Source organism: Pinus tabuliformis, chromosome 1_2 (genome assembly GCF_031772625.1).
Source record: "Pinus tabuliformis cultivar Carrire ecotype Pingquan chromosome 1_2, CPIR1, whole genome shotgun sequence".
Lineage (NCBI taxonomy): Eukaryota > Viridiplantae > Streptophyta > Pinopsida > Pinales > Pinaceae > Pinus > Pinus tabuliformis.
This window is the reverse complement of record NC_142298.1, coordinates 72,711,557-72,728,814: the sequence shown is the minus strand read 5'-3', so window position 1 is coordinate 72,728,814 and position 17,258 is coordinate 72,711,557.

The following is a 17,258-nucleotide window of genomic DNA, read 5'->3' as shown; positions in this document are numbered from 1 at the left end:
TACCTGGGGGCATGCAAACTCTTTTGCATGAAAGTGCAAAGTGACCATTGATTTTCTTAGTTTGTAGATTCTTAACCCTTTAAACTCATAGGATTGGTCATTCCTAGCTTACATAATAAAGGGAGTCAGAGCAAAATTTCGAATGGTGCAAGCTCCCTAAAAAATGAACCTATCGATGAGACATCCTTATTATACGACTGGCATGAGCAGTTTTACACGAAGTTCAAGCTCGTTAAAAAATAAACCTAGCAATGAGCATATGTTCCACCAGAGTTTAAGCTCATTAAAAAATGAACCCACCTTCGGTAAATAACCAGTGCAATCACATTATTATCAGCTTTTGAGCCTTGGTCGTGTTCTTACCATCACCTCCACTCTTTTTTTAGCCGATCATATGCCTCCGTTTGATTGTTTACCCCTTTTGAGGAACAGCTGTGACGAGTGATCCTATTAGCCATCTTCTTTACACTGCCATGATTGAAAAGTTCCAAACATTACCTGGAACCAGCTGTTATCCGAAAACATCACTCGTTCCTCAAAAAACGAGTCTCCTTTAAGCTCTTTTCATCTGACTTGTAAAATATGAAAAGATCGCCGAGCATTTGGCCTCTCTAGCTCGTTAAAGTGATTGGAAGTGCCATCCCTCCTCTAGATTTTAATCTTTTTGGACCTGAGGGATTATTACACAAAAAGATCGAACGTTTGTCTTGTTCGGCTCGTTAAAGCTATCAAAAAGTCATCCCTTTCGCATTGTTTTATACTTTTTCGAACTTAAGGGATTATATTACGAAAAAAGAATATTGGAGTTTCCTTTCTGTCTCTTTTCAGACTCTCTAAAATTGAAAAGAACCAAGTTATCCTTGTCGTTAAACTTGTTAAAACAATAGCGACAAACTTGTCCATTCAGACAAGAGCGAGTCTCACTGTCGCTAGGCTCGTTAAAACATAGTAACGGGTTTGCCCGAAGGGCAAATTATAGAACAAGCATATGTTATCCTCCTCAAGCTTGACAAAAATAAAGAGGTACTGGTTAGAAATGACTGGGGAAAATTGGGAAGAAAACTTGAAGAAACTTTATTGGTAGTAGGTCGCTCTTGAACATGACACTTTCACTCCATCACCATGATTGAGTCGGGTTGGGCTATTCCGTTCACCGGTCATATCACCATTGGTCCACCATACCATCCACTTTTGGGGTTAACTCTACCTATCCATTTCAGTGTCACTGATATGTTCAAGAGAAGTCGCTCAGAGAATTCACCAACCCAGCTTGTGTCTCATCCGCTACAATACCTTCACGCTTCATTCTTTCATGACCGCCACCCTGAACCTTGTATCATCAGATCGTTTTCACCTCCACAAAATCAGTTACTCCGTTCCGTGTCATAAATGTGGGATTCATTAATGCCCTCCTACGATGGATCACTTCTTGTCGACATCAGCTCATTATTCAAGAAGTCGACCTAGGAACGACCCTTTTAGTACTTTGAAGCTTGCATGCCTCAATGGCAAGTTTCTCGGTTCCGGCGACAGGTTTACATTAATGACCTTCGACCGAAATATTTTGCGTGGTGTTCGACATCGAACCATGTATTCACACCACGTGAATTGTACTACAGTACCTTGAGGGTCATCATCATCATCGGTGATTCCTCTCGCGCCTGTTAACAGCTTACATCATTGGCTAGTAATCAGGCGATGTCTTTCCATGTTCGACATCAGAACATCTTTTCACATGGACCGACTTGTACTTTCGGGCGAAGATTGAACGAGTTTTGAAGACCCTGGATCTAAATTCATCCATCCGGGTGCGATATATTCAGGAAAATAAAGACATCAAATGTACATCATTGCTGCACAGATAATCATCCAAACCAAAGGATGATGGCTCTACCAGAATCATCAGTCTGCTACACAAACAGTTGTCTGACCTATGTACATGAAAATGAATTTATAAAGTTGAGCATGGGAATGCCTGCCTTAGCTAAATCATGAAAATATTATGAAGACAATGTATTTTATTGTATTGTATCTTATTACAGGTCACCTTCCAGTTCGAAAAACCTCGGATCCTCATTATAAAGCATTTCACCAAACATAAAAAAGATTTACAACCTCATGCTTAGGGGACAATTGTTATAGACATATTTGGGCACTGCAACCCCAATCACATATGTCCATAAACCAAGGGCTTATAAGTCCTTAAAAGTGTTGTTTCATACCCTAAAGGAGCAAGGTCAGCCGATTACATCATCTCCCAGAAGTTCTCTGTTGGGTCTTGAAAATGTCATTCATTTCCATTACACATTCACTATTATGTCCATTATATCACCTCCATTTCACTACTATGTCACCACATTCATCCCACTTTCATTATCATTGGGCCACATTTATGTTTTTCTAAACTTTATTAATTCTAAGTCTTTTTAAGTGAATTTGTGGTTAAAAATTAGGAAAAAATGTGCATATGTTTATACCTAACAAGTGGGTTGAGATTGTTGACATGTGTAGGTTAAAAGGAGGCTTCTAGAAGACCCTTATGTGGCACTCTAAGGCCAAATTCGAATTTGAGTGGAAAGAACCATGGGATCATGAAGATATGTGTCACATCTCCTAATTCTATTGAAACTCTATGAAGACATGTGTCTTATCAGTTCCTATTTTGATTAGGACTCTAGAGGTAGAGGGAGAGATTCATGGACTCTCATTAATGAGATGGTTTCTCATCTTTTTGTATAAATAAGAGATCTCTCTCCTTCATTTGTTAGTTTTTTAGAGTTTAGAGCTTAGCTTTTTAGTCTTAGCTTAGCTTGGAGTTTATAGTTCTTCCTTGATGGATTTTGAAAGCTTTGGAAAACTTTGTTGTACCTTGTAATTTTGAAGAATTTGAATAAAGCTTTGATGTTCTCAACATGGAAGGAGATGTGAAGTAAATGTCATGGAGCACATTAGAATGTAAGGTAGGGTAGATTTTATTTTGTAATTTTGTTTTGATTTCATTATGTCATTTGATTGCTTTCAAGTTTTATAGATTAGAGTTTCCATTGATGCAATTTTAATTCATGCAAGTGTGTTCAACCAGTTGACTGTAGATTATTTTTTCTTTACATGTTTTTGCTTCAAATAGTGACATGAGATTTGCCTCTCTGCTGAACTTTTTCTTACGCTTTTCAATTTCAATTATGGTTTGATTTCAGTGTTATTTATTTGCTGTTGTTAGTTAGTTTAGATATCAAATTCTTCATGTATTTTGACGTTATCTCCAGAGCCATGGCTTAACCCCGAAAAGCTACTTGGCGAGTTATCGGATTATGAGTGAAGTGATTTGATTTTACTTTCATCTCTGCAATTAGATATCAGGTTCTTCATGTTATTGACGTTATCTCCAAAGCCATGGATTAACCCCGAAAAGCCACTTGGCAGCTATTGGATTATAAGTGAAGTGACTTGATTTTACTTTCAATTGCAAGTAGGTAATTTAGATATCAGGTTCTTCATGTTATTGACGTTATCTCCAGAGCCATGGCTTAACCCTGAAAAGCTACTTGGCGAGCTATCGGATTATAAGTGAAGTGACTTGATTTTACTTTCATTTGCAAGTAGGTAATTTAGATATTAGATTCTTCATGTTATTGACATTATCTCCAGAGCCATGGCTTAACCCCGAAAAGCTACTTGGCGAGCTATCGGATTATAAGTGAAGTGACTTGATTTTACTTTCATTTGCAAGTAGGTAATTTAGATATCAATTCTTCATGTTATTGATGTTATCTCCAGAGCCATGGCTTAACCCTAAAAATCTACTTGGCAAGCTATCGGATTTTTTTCCCACTGGAAAAATCCGTAATATTTCATTAATATGAAAAATTACATATGTAAATGCTTTTCGCATATGCCATGTTCACTGTACATCTGTACATTTTACAAAAATTTCATGATTATGCTGTTCGGTTATACCGCGCAGGGTATTACTGTTTGGGCTGTTAATAGCTTTGATGCCTTTCGGCATCCATCAGTCTGTTACAAAAAAGATTTATACAAAAAACTGTCAAATATAGTGCTGCTGCCAAATTCCTGTATAATTAAGTAGGATGAAGACCAGCTGTAGGGTATCCCGGGTCTATATAAGGACGATGATAAAAATTTTGTTCCTGTTGGTCCAGAATCTCGGTGATCTCCCAAACTCCTTGTTCCATCAGCGCGGCCTCCTTGGACAGTTTATCAGCATCTTTGTTATGTTCCCTGTAGATGTGTGAAACAGTGATATAGTTAAATGCCGCTTTGAGCTGAAGAACTTCATTTAGAATGATGCTGAGTGTGTGCATGTGACATGTGGAAATATCATTGAACCAATTTATGATAATCTGTGAGTCCCCGAATATGTTGATGCTAGTGCAATGATGGCTTAATGCAAAATGTAGAAGATGGCGCAAAGATATAAGCTCAGCGAAATTATTTGTTCCAGCACCCAATCCCGCTTTTATTTTGTAGGAATGTTGATCAGTTAAATGTAATATGAAACCGCCCCCACAGCTTTGTACATTTGCAGCTCCATCGAAAAATGCCCAAGGGGTACCCTGATCAATGGTAGGGGGAGGATTTGGCCGTCGGATTTTTGGGGGGGGCGGATCCGGAAGCTCTTTAAACGCAGAGATAATGCCAGCCTCGAATAGAGGCCAGTGAATGGGTTTGTCTTCAAAGATCATATGATTCCTGGCTTTCCAAATGGACCAGTTTACAATAATGGGCAAATTTGCAGCCTTCGAGCCCTTATGTCTTTTATCCCATTCTATCCAAGCGCTGATGAGATCAGTACCATTCCAATCACCTGAATAGTGTGTGAAGTGTTTTATATTTTTCCATACGATTTGGACGGTACTACATCTCAAGAATAGGTGCTCTGTAGATTCAGAGGCAGCTTTGCACAGAGCACATCTCGTCGGTCCGTGTTGAGCTCGGCGCATTAGATGATCTCCCGTGGGGATTCTGTTCCTCAAGACGCACCAGGTAAAGAGCTTAGATCGTGGCGAGGCTGAAAGTTTCCATATGTTCTGCCACCAGCTGTCTAGCACTTCAGGTTTCTTCTGATCGATTAACTGTATGTAGCCTTCCTTAGGTGTGTAAATCCCACTATCAGCCTGGTGCCAAACAAGTTCATCTGACCCCTCAATGATTCTGATGTGGGATTCCATCAGGGCAGCACAATATTCGCGCCAAGCTGTATGCCATCTCTGCGGGAGGTTAAGTTGGGTCGCTGACTTCCAAGCCTGGTGGAATATGTCTGTTTGCTCTTGATCCGCGATCTGTGCTATCACCTTAATTCCATATGCTGTAAGGAATTCCACCAGCTCTTGAGGGAGCAAATGTCTCCCACCACTGCTACTCCAAGGGTCTATTCCGATACGGGCTCTGTCTCCTCTCTTAATACGCCAAACCAAATTGTTCCTGATAAGCGGCAGAGAGTGTAGAAGAGCTTTCCAAATAGAGGATATGCCAGATTTGTTCCATGATGGGAGTCTGACCCATTCCATTATGTTGAGGGGCCAGATATATTTGTGGTAGGTGATGATGGTCCATAAGCTATGGGATGTCAGCAAAGCCCAGCCCATTTTAGCTGCCAGAGCACATGCAAAGGTGGGGAGGTCCTTTAATCCCCAACCGCCCCATTTCTTGGGCAAGGCAATCCTATTCCAACCAATCCAAGCAAAGGTGCGCTTATCTTGATTACCAGCCCATAAGTATCTGTTGCAAAGTTGCTGTAGCTTTGATAGGATATTCCGAGGGATCCAGGCGAGCGCCATCCAGAAGACCGGCGTTGCTTCCAGAACTGATTTGATCAAGGTTAATCTTCCAGCCCTGGATAGATATCTATAACTCCAGCAAGTTAACCTTTTTTCTACTTTTGTAACAAGCCACACCCAGTCCGCAATCTTTTGGCTAGTGGGCTTTAACCAGTATCCGAGGTATTTTAGCCCCCTGTCCAGAGGTTGAGTGGTATATGGGAAGGCTTGACTTGCTGTGTATGATTCATTGACGGAAGTGCCAACCAAAGTAATGGTAGATTTCGTCCGATTGACCTCCATCCCCATGGCATGAGCGAATAGCCTTAAGATCCGATTGAAAGTAGAGGTATCCTGTATGCTGCCATCTAGAAGGATAAGGACATCATCTACGAACAAGAGATGAGTAAGGAAGCACTCATCTGTAATTTTAAGGCCCCTGATAGTTCCTTCCCTTTTTGCAGAGATGATCAATCGGCTTAATGCTTCCATCACCAAGAGAAATAAAAGAGGTGATAGAGGGCAACCCTGTCGCAGCCCTCTTTCTGAGTGGAAGAAATGAGAGGCAACTCCATTGATCAATATGCTATAGGTGGGGGATGTAATGCATGCCATAATCCAATTGATGAGAGGGAGGGGAAAACCCAAATGGATGAGGATCATCTTAATAAAGAGCCAACTTACTCGGTCAAATGCCTTAGAAAGGTCGATCTTGAGGAGAATACACTTGAGGCGCTTGGTCCATATGGAATGTATAGCTTCTTGGGCAGTTCCAATGGCTTCGTGGATCTGTCTATCCTCCAAAAAACCAAATTGCTGGGGAGCAATATGCTTAGACAGAATGGGCCTGATCCGGTTGGCAATGATTTTAGAAATGATTTTGTAGAGGACATTACACAATGAGATGGGACGGAAATCATCAAAGGATGAAGGAGAATCCGATTTGGGGATGAGGGCAATGAAAGTGGAGTTTATAGCATCATAGAGCCGGCCCGATATTCTACTTTCCTCAACCACCTTCAGGATGTCTCCTCCAATGATGTCAAAAAAGGCAATATAAAACTCAATGGTCCATCCATCTGGCCCAGGACTCTTTTCCCTCTGAAACCACTTGATAGTGCTCTCCAATTCTTCCATAGTGACAGGGTCAGTGAGAGTGCCAATGTCCTCATTCTTTACAAATCTGGGGAAATGAGAGGCCACGTTGATGATTTCAGCGAGATTTGATCCAGCAGGACTTTTGTATAGCCCTCTGAAGTGAGCAGTGCCGAGTTGTGAGAGTTTGTTAAAGGAGTCCGCCAATCCTCCTCCCGAGAGGGGGAGATTCCAAATGGTATTTGCCACTCTCCTTCCTTTGGCGAAATTATGAAAGAATCTCGTGTTCTCATCCCCAGCTTTAAGCCACGTTGCCCTGCTCCGCAATCTGAGCGATTCCTCCCTGAGCTTGAGAATATTATTCTTTTGATTCTCCAATTCTACCAGGCAGGCCTTATCCTCAATGGATCCGAAGCCCAGATTTCGCTCATCCAGAAGGGTTTTAAGTTCTTCTTCCACCATATTAAGCTGTTCATCCTCTCTTGTCTTCTTTGCTTTGGCCCAGTTGATCACAATGTGTTTGAGCTCAGTCAAATTTTTGACAAAGCCCCTTGCCATCGAGGATTCTCTATCGATGGGATGAGCTTTCCAGAAGTCTGTGACTAATTTGGAGAAGCTTTGGTCTAGTAGCCAGAGGTGATTAAACTTGAAAGGGGCTTTTGGCTTTGGATGTGGGCCCATGATCTCCATTAAGATTGGGGAATGATCCGATATGCCCCCAGATCCTACCCATTGTTTGAAATGGTGTAGCTGTTGGATCAGAGGGCCTTTCAGGAGAAATCGGTCAAGTCTGCGCCCCAGTGCCGCTGTCCCTACCCTTCTATTTCTCCACGTTGGTAGGGGATTCTGCATAGGGATGTCAATGAAATCATATTGCTCCAAAATGCTTCTCATGAAATCTGTGATGGAGTCCACCTGCGCCATAGAGCCCCATGACTCCCTGAACCCTAGTGAAAAATTCAGGTCACCCCCCAGAATGATGCGATCCAGAGACATCAGGCTTCTGCTGAGGAGCTGTCTCCAAAAGCTTTCCCTCTGTAGGCATGGACCATATGTGTTGACAATGCGGAGAGTAAGACCCAGATCCATTGAGAAGATGTCCACCCCCATAAAACCTTGTCCACCCCAGGAAGAATCCAGTCTGATGGTCTTAGGGTTGTAACCAATCGCCTGTCCACCCGATCTACCATTAGCATCCATGGCTATAAACTTCCATCTTGACAATAAGTTACTAAGGGAAAGGGAGATGGACTCAGCAGAGCCAAGAGTTTCTTGTAGGAGAATGATATCAGGTGATTCGACCTCAAAAAGTCGTTTGAGAGCTAGTTTTTTAGGGGGGCTAGCTAGACCCCTACAATTAAAGGAGAGGCACTTCATGGGGGACCCTGCTTCGGGGGTTTTGATGCTCTAAGGACCCCGACAATGGTGGATTGTCGCCCAGATGCGACCTCCGCTCCAGCGCGTCTAATGGCTTTATTGAGATCAGATTTCCTTCCCCGAGTGGATAACGATCCCGCACCCGAAGGGACTATACCCAGCCCTATCTGAGTATCGGAGGATTCCAATTGAGAGGTCCGAGGGCGAAGGGAGTATGGGTGGGGGGGAATTTTCCTGGAGGATGAATTAGAGGGGGGCGACGGAGTGAGAGACAAAGAGGGTGGAGCAGTGGAAGGAATCAAAGGAGGCGGGGGAATAATGCAATGCGCCATGGAACATGCAAATGAATTAACAATTTCAGATGATCGATCAATAGAGATAGAGGGGGAGATAAGATTAGTGCCCGAGGCCTGCGTGGCTGCTGCAGCTGCCTAAGCCCGAGTCAGTGGAGGCAAGGGCGAGTCCATCTTGTTCAGCACAGATCTCTCTGGGGCGCCTTGTGATGCCGCGAATCCATGTGACGGTCGGGGAATGAAAGGAGAGGTCCCTCTGGATGCAATGGGGGAGATCTTTGGAGAGCTATCCGGGCTTTTGATCAATGGGCAGTCCTTGAAGAGGTGCCCCACTTGATGGCACCGATTACAACGGAAGGGGACTCTTTCATAATCCAGAATCTGTATACGGCTGTGCTTTCCCCATTGCAATGTGATTTTTTCCTCCAAACCCTCTCGAGTATCCAGCTGCACCAGAATTCGAGCCACAGTTCTCTTCCTTGTTTCGATATAGGACCGATCGTGATCCAAATATGTCCCCAAAGCATTTCCGATTCTGGTGAAAGCTTCTTCGCTCTAGTATTGTAATAGAAGCCCTGGCAGACGCACCCATAGAGGCCCCACTCCAATTTGTTCGTGATCAGGATCAAATAGTGAGCTCCAGCGCTTCAATAACACAGGTGCCATTTCGATATTCCAATATCGTTCTAGTACTACATCCGTGTGCCCTTCATTTGCAAAGTGGAGGGAGAACCACCCTCGTGGGAGAACCTGGACCTCAGGCATCAGTGAGATCAGGCACACCCCAGATCTCTTTCACCCAACGCATCAGCGTTTCCACCGAGAAAGTACGCCCCCGCACATGTCCAACCAAGACTGTTCGTGCTATTGCCATAGTTTCCCCAAAATCTGAAGAGTCGCCGAAAGCTAAGGTGATGTCTTTCGATGTTGCCCTGATACACTTCGATTTCCGCTTCGTTGTGTGGGGCGCCGACGGATGATCTATAAGCGGTTTTGAAGCCCGAGACTGTGGCAAGGGTATTGAGGGTTTAACATTTATAACCGGAGTGCCGAAGCAACCTGATGGCTTTGCCCCATTATCCTGTAGCGGATTAGGCGCAGTCTTCCTCAGATCCGCTTGAGCAGTAGGTGTATCGGGCAGTGGCGATGATATCGGATCGAAATCCAAGGTATCAGGTGACAGAGAGGTGAGGAGGAAGGCTGTTCCTGGTGAGAGAGGCGGTGCCTCCAGACCGATTGACGAAGAAGAAGGATCCGGCAAGGTGACCACCGGCGTGCAATCCTGTGCACATGATGCTTCAGTTGTCGGCGGAACGAAACCCGGGGTTGCCAAATTTGGGTTATGGAATATAACCTGCCCTTCTAACGGATCCTCGGAATAATCCACGAGGTCCGTATCCCTGTGACGCTCCATGCCGGTCAGAGACAGCAACCGTCCATCGTCGAGGTCGATCTGTCGGCGGATCCAAACCCTATCTTCCGGTTCCCGCTCCTACCTGTGGTCCTGCAGCTACGGTCTGCGGCTACCCGAAACCCTCGCGGTCGCGATTAGAAAACACCGTCAGAGCTCCCATCGTCCCTTCTCTCCATTTAATTGATCGGCAAGCTATCGGATTATAAGTGAAGTAAATTGATTTTGCTTTCGTTAGTTTGCAATTTTTGGTTTGTTTGAATGCAATAGTTTAGATTTTATTTCTGTAATTAGATGGGCAGCAGAGATAGTGATTTCATGATCAGTATTTCATCTTTTGTTTGATTTAAGTAGTTGCATATTTACACTTTTGTTCAAGTACTGATTTGATCAATAATATGTTTTGAGATCTTTTGACGTGTTAAGTTTTGGAAGTTACCATAAGGGACATAAACCTTGTCTTGAAATCTACATCCATACTTGACCTTTAAAAGTATTCTTAAGACCTTAGAATAGGATTTCCATTTACATTAAACACTTTAGGAAACCAACAAGAACAAAACCCCAAAAACAACATAAACTATAAAGCAACGAAGTAAGAAAAAGGTTAACTAAGCACATATGGTGCACCACACTTCATCAGTTTATGATACCCGGATTGATAATTTATGTGGAGCAATTTAAGACGTTAAATTAACTAGACATTTTGGCGTCGTTGCCTGGGAAGTGTAATTAGGAGACCTATTTCTTACATCTAAAAAAAAAAATTAATAATTCTTGAGTATGCTCTCCTCCTGCACTTTGTGTGATCTGGAGGATCAGAAAAAGAATTGTTATAAAAAATAATAATTAGTAATTCTTGAGTATGCTCTCCTCCTGCACTTTTTGTGATCTAGAGGATCAGAAAAAGAATTGTTATGTTAAAAGAAAAAAGAGACAAAATAAACTTCATCGTTTCAATTGATTCAAAAAAAAAAAAAATCATTGTTTTGTTTAATGAAATATATATGTATATTTTTATTTTTTTTGAAAATGTAACATATCATTTTATTAACAAAACAGTTAAAATATATATATATATATATATATATATATATATATATATGATTTTGTTTAGTAAAATATGTATGTATATTTTTAATTTTTGAAAATATAACATATGTAATTTTATTAACAAAATAAATAAATAAATAAGTTTCCTACGTTTCACATAATAAAACAATCTCTGCATTTCTTGACGTTATGGTAGACATAGTAAATCTTTGCATGCCTTGTCTGGAGGTCATTCACTGGCCTGTATTCTTTCCAGTCATGCACTGCATTTTTTTTTTAGCCACTACTCGGTCCTGCAACAGCGATCAAAATCCATAAAATATTTGACATAAAAAAATTAAAAATTAAAAAAAAAAAAAATATATATATATATATATATATATATAGATATATATTGCATACAGACAACAACCAAGGATGTGTTTAATCTGAAGAGTGAATTTAAAACATTCAGCTATAGATGCTTCATTCTTGAACTAGCACAGGTTGGCTTAATTTTCTTTGACAGATAAATATGAATACTTAATGGATCATGGCAAAGGAGAGAGAGTTGCAATCTTAATTTGAGTACTGCAATTAGACTCGGAATCGTCGCTGCAATTAGGCTTTAGGAACTGTAATTTGGCTCATTAAAAAGTCATGGATAGAATGGCAATAACAATCATTCATTGACATTGTTGAGAATAGGTCTTATATGTGCCGAGATCAATCTATACAATTGTGTCAAGACTCATACATAATAGTTCCAATGATAGTGCCGAAACTACAGTACTAATGAACTACTTGCATATGTCGAGACTAATGTGTTGTTATAGCAATAAGAGTAGCATGCAGAGCATATAGATCAGATGACTTTCCAATGCGATGCGAGCCAGAAATCGAAAACATATGACCGAGAGCGAAATACCTGTTCGAGGTGTCCTTGAAAAGTTCCAGCGTTTAGATTACCGTTCATTTGTTGTGTTGAAATTGCAAATCAAACCCAGAAAACCGAATGCAAGCCAAATGCAGTAATTCAGGAAAAAGTAAAACACTGAAAAATGTCAAACTTCAACTGCACGATCTAGCCAAACGGAGACGAATTTGGGAAAAATAAAACATGGGTTTTTTCTGCAATAGGGTCAATTAGATAATCCAGAAACCGTTTCAGGGAATTTGAAGCGGTTTGCGAAATCTCCTCAGTTCTTTGGAGCCCATTTTTGCATGCTGCGGGAGAGAAAAACGGAAATTAAATTGATAAACAGATTTTTGTTATGCCACGCCTCAATCTGGTGTGTTGGCATTTCATTTTTGTTTTAGCCACGCCTCAGTCTTGTCTGTTGGCATTCAATATTAATGACTAACTATTTCTCCCCGTGACCTGTACATTAGTTACGGCTGATCACACGACTCTTCTCTTAAATTATTTCCACGTCGCAGATTAGATCAGGTCCGGCAATGTTGTTCCATTTTTAACTCAGACTCCACCACTTCTCCCGCCATGCCTCACGCCTTACGTTTTTCTTTTCTGCTATTCCTTTTCTGTTGTTCCGTTTTTTCTACTGTATTTGCTGCTATTCCTTTTCTGTTGTTCCGTTTTTTCTGCTATTCCTTTTTTGTTGTTCCTTCAGGAAAAATTGGGTCGTCAAGGTTTGTGATTTTGTCTTGTCACGCTTGAAGCACCATACATTTCTGTCTTCAAAGTCAATTGCAAGAACGTCAGAATTGGACTTTAACTTCAAGCATTCAGAGGAGATATATGATGCAATTTCTATTGTCTGGTAGTCTATAAAGTTGCAGGAAATGATGATAATTTATGTTTCAGTATTTGGTCTGCAGAATAATCCTTTGTACATTAAAAAAAAAAAAAACTGATGGTTTACTGTTTTTTCGCTGCAGAATGCAACCTAATTCCGCAACTAACTGGAAATTCCACAGCCATTTTATTACTTATATAGGTTATAGGTGTCAAGAGACGAAATAAACCACATGGGTAGCTGGGAAAATGTCAGTACATGGATGGTGTCCTATTCATTTGATCCAAGTCGATGAAAAGGACCCCGGTCAAAGGAAAGTCAAGGTGTGTGTTATCACTAAGTCGCCACTCTAAGTCGCCGCATGTCAAGAAAAAATATAATTTTGAATCAATGAAATGAATAAGTTATTTGCTCACTTTTCTAAAGGTATTGATTAATTTTGGACTGATGATGAAAGATGAATGGCTAACTTTTTATTCAAGATTTTTAGCTACAGAAACCGTGCACATTCTGTAGTTGTTCTCCAATTCCATAGCTGAAAAACCTCATTGTTCAAATCAGCCTAACTTTCTCATGCAAAATCAGATTTGGATGATTCAAGTATCGTTGTAAAGATCTCAACAAGATCTACACAATGAGAAATCCATCATTAGAGTTTGAAACGGTAAATAATGAAATAAATTGCTGAAAAGAAGCAACATCAACTTAAAGCACTAATTCCAAATCAGGTATAAATTCTTTTGATTTTTCCTTTGAGAACTTGTTTCATTAATACAAATTCTTAGTTTTGTGTGTAAATATCATAACTAGAGAGATTGATCACCTCTCTCCTTTGATAATCTTACATTCCATTGCAGAAGAAGTATTATTTTTTTTGCAGGTTTCAGGAGGAAGGACAAATGACTACAAGAGAATGGTGTCTCTCTAAGAGACCAATTTGTTTCATAAGAGGATGATCAGCAACAAAGAGGAAATATGCTGATGAAAAATCAGATCCAAACACTTGAAAAACTTTCAGATACTATTGTCTCCATCACATCCATACCTCATAATAAACCATTCACCTCATTTCACTTCATATTTTCCATTTACATTCACATCCACTTTCCATCTCTTTTTTTCCATTCATAACCCACAAATAAAAGCAAGAGGCTCATTCACATGCTTATTGCCCATTGCCATTTCTACTCTCTATTGCCATCTTCCATTTTCATCTTCCATTTCTTGTCATTTTCATTTCACAAATAAGCCCTGCTTCAATGCAAATTATTGAGTCCATAGTCCTTTGAGTCTAAGTTCCTTGTAAAGACACCTTGAGGCTTGCATGCTTTAATGGCAAGTTCTCATGCTGACAAATAAGGGAATACATTAATGTCCCTTGTTCGTTAGATCTTCTAGGTGACTCAACATCTGCAAATTCATTCGTACCTAGCAAGATGTGTTTGGGCATCTTGACTCTCATTGTCATCAATGGTGAGAGTTCTCGTGTTGACTAGTGGCATCCATTAATGGTCACTAAGTCAAAAATTTCCTACTATGTTCGAAATCAGAACATCTTTTCACATAGTAGGAATTGTGCCAATGATTTTTGAAAACATGAAGACTATTCTTTTCAGCATTTTGGAGCAGATCCAGCAAGTTTTAGTAGAAGCAATAAAAAGTCATCTTAACACTTTATCTATGACTTTTCTTGTTCAGCCACTTGAAGAAGAATATGATCAAAATTTTGCAGCCACCACACATACAACTCATCCATTCCAAAGGGTAAGTTAAGGTACGTCATTTTCTAACTTTTTGACCATAGAATTCCATAAAAAGCTAGAATGATAATTGTTGGAAAAACATTTCTCTTCCTCATTTCATAAAATTGTCAATACCATCAGTTGGGGGGGAATACATTCATCTTCATATCTTGCCATGTCCATATCATACTCAGGAGCCCACATACTTGCAACATATATTAACTATTACATTGTTATTGTGAGCATACAATGGCTTTTCAAAAAGTGCTTAAAGGATAAATTGGATACAAACAAAATCATGGTTGTCACACAAGAACCAACCATCATGCAATCCAATAAAGATATACTTTGCAAACAATAATCAAAATATCATTATGCAAAGTTCAAAGATCAAAATAGAATGCAACAACAACAAAAATATTGGTTGTAACACAAGAACCAACCATGTTGCAATTCAAGTAAAACACTTTGCAAAAATATGAAGTTATCAAATGATATCATGCAAAGTTAAGCCAAAGCTCAAGGATAAAAAAAAAAGTTAATGTAATATATATTGCATGAGGATATGCAATAACTTCAATTGGAGGGTATGTTGGGTCTTGAAAATGTCATTCATTTCCATTACTTTCACTATTATGTCCATTATATCACCTCCATTTCACTACTATGTCACCACATTCATCCCACTTTTATTATCATTGGGCCACATTTATGTTTTTCCAAACTTTATCAATTCTAAGCCTTTTTAAGTGAATTTGTGGATAAAAATTAGGAAATAATGTGCATATGCTTATACCTAACAAGTGGGTTGAGATTGTTGACATGTGTAGGTTAAAAGGAGGCTTCTAGAAGACCCTTATGTGGCACTCTAAGGCCAAATTCGAATTTGAGTGGAAAGAATCATGGGATCATGAGGATATGTGTCACATCTCCTAATTCTATTGAAACTCTATGAAGACGTGTCTTATCAATTCCTATTTTGATTAGGACTCTAGAGGTAGAGGGAGAGATTCATGGACTCTCATTAATGAGATGGTTTCTCATCTTTTTGTATAAATAGGATATCTCTCTCCTTCATTTGTTAGTTTTTTAGAGTTTAGAGCTTAGCTTGTTAGTGTTAGCTTAGCTTGGAGTTTATAGTTCTTCCTTGATGGCTTTTGAAAGCTTTGGAAGGCTTTGTTGTACCTTGTAATTTTGAAAATTTTGAATAAAGCTTTGATGTTCTCAACATGGAATGAGATGTGAAGTAGATGTCATGGAGCACATTAGAATGTAAGGTAGAGTAGGTTTTATTTTGTAATTTTGTTTTGATTTCATTATGTCATTTGATTTCTTTCAAGTTTGATAGATTAGAGTTTCCATTGATGCAATTTTAATTCATGCAAGTGTATTCAACTGGTTGATTGTAGATTCATTTTTCTTTAGATGTTTCTGCTTCAAATAGTGACATGAGATTTGCCTCTTTGCTGAACTTTTTCTTAAGCTTTTAAATTTCAGCTATGCTTTGATTTCAGTGTTATTTATTTGTTGTTATTAGTTAGTTTAGATATCAAATTCTTCATGTCATTTGACGTTATCTCCAGAGCCATGGCTTAACCCTGAAAAGCTACTTGGCGAGCTATCGGATTATGAGCGAAGTGATTTGATTTTACTTTCATCTCTAAAATTAGATATCAGGTTCTTCATGTTATTAACGTTATCTCCAGAGCCCTGGCTTAACCCTAAAAAGCTACTTGGTGAGCTATCGGATTATAAGTGAAGTGACTTGATTTTACTTTCATTTGCAAGTAGGTAATTTAGATATCAGGTTCTTCATGTTATTGACGTTATCTGCAGAGCCATGGCTTAACCCCGAAAAGCTACTTGGCGAGCTATCAGATTATAAGTGAAGTGACTTGATTTTACTTTCATTTGCAAGTAGGTAATTTAGATATCAAGTTCTTCATGTTATTGACGTTATCTCCAGAGCCATGGCTTAACCCCGAAAAGCTATTTGGCGAGCTATCAGATTATAAGTGAAGTGACTTGATTTTACTTTCGTTTGCAAATAGGTAATTTAGATATCAATTCTTCATGTCATTGACGTTATCTCCAGAGCCATGGCTTAACCCGATAAAGCTACTTGGCGAGCTATCGGATTATAAGTGAAGTAAATTGATTTTGCTTTCGTTAGTCTGCAATTTTTGGTTTGTTTGAGTGCAATAGTTTAGATTTTATTTCTGTAATTAGATGGGCAGCAGAGATAGTGATTTCATGATCAGTATTTCATCTTTTGTTTGATTTAAGTAGCTGCATATTTACACTTTTGTTCAAGTACTGATTTGATCAATAACATGTTTTGAGATCTTTTGAAGTGATAAGTTTTGGAAGTTACCATAAGGGACATAAACCTTGTTTTGAAATATACATCCATACTTGACCTTTAAAAGTATTCTTAAGACCTTAGAATAGGATTTCCATTTACATTAAACACTTTAGGAAACCAACAAGAAAAAAACCCCATAAACAACATAAACTATAAAACAAAAAAGTAAGAAAAAGGTTAACTAAGCACATATGGTGCACCACACTTCATCAATTTACGATACCCGGATTGATAATTTATGTAGAGCAATTTAAGACGTTAAATTGATTAGACATTCTCCATGAAAAACTACTCAGAACTGGTCAAAGCAGAACCATACAGACTGCCCAGTGCTAAGGGTGTGATGCATCTCACCTGCCACATGCAAAATGTGTGATGCATACTGGAAAGCCCTTCTGTAGGGTGC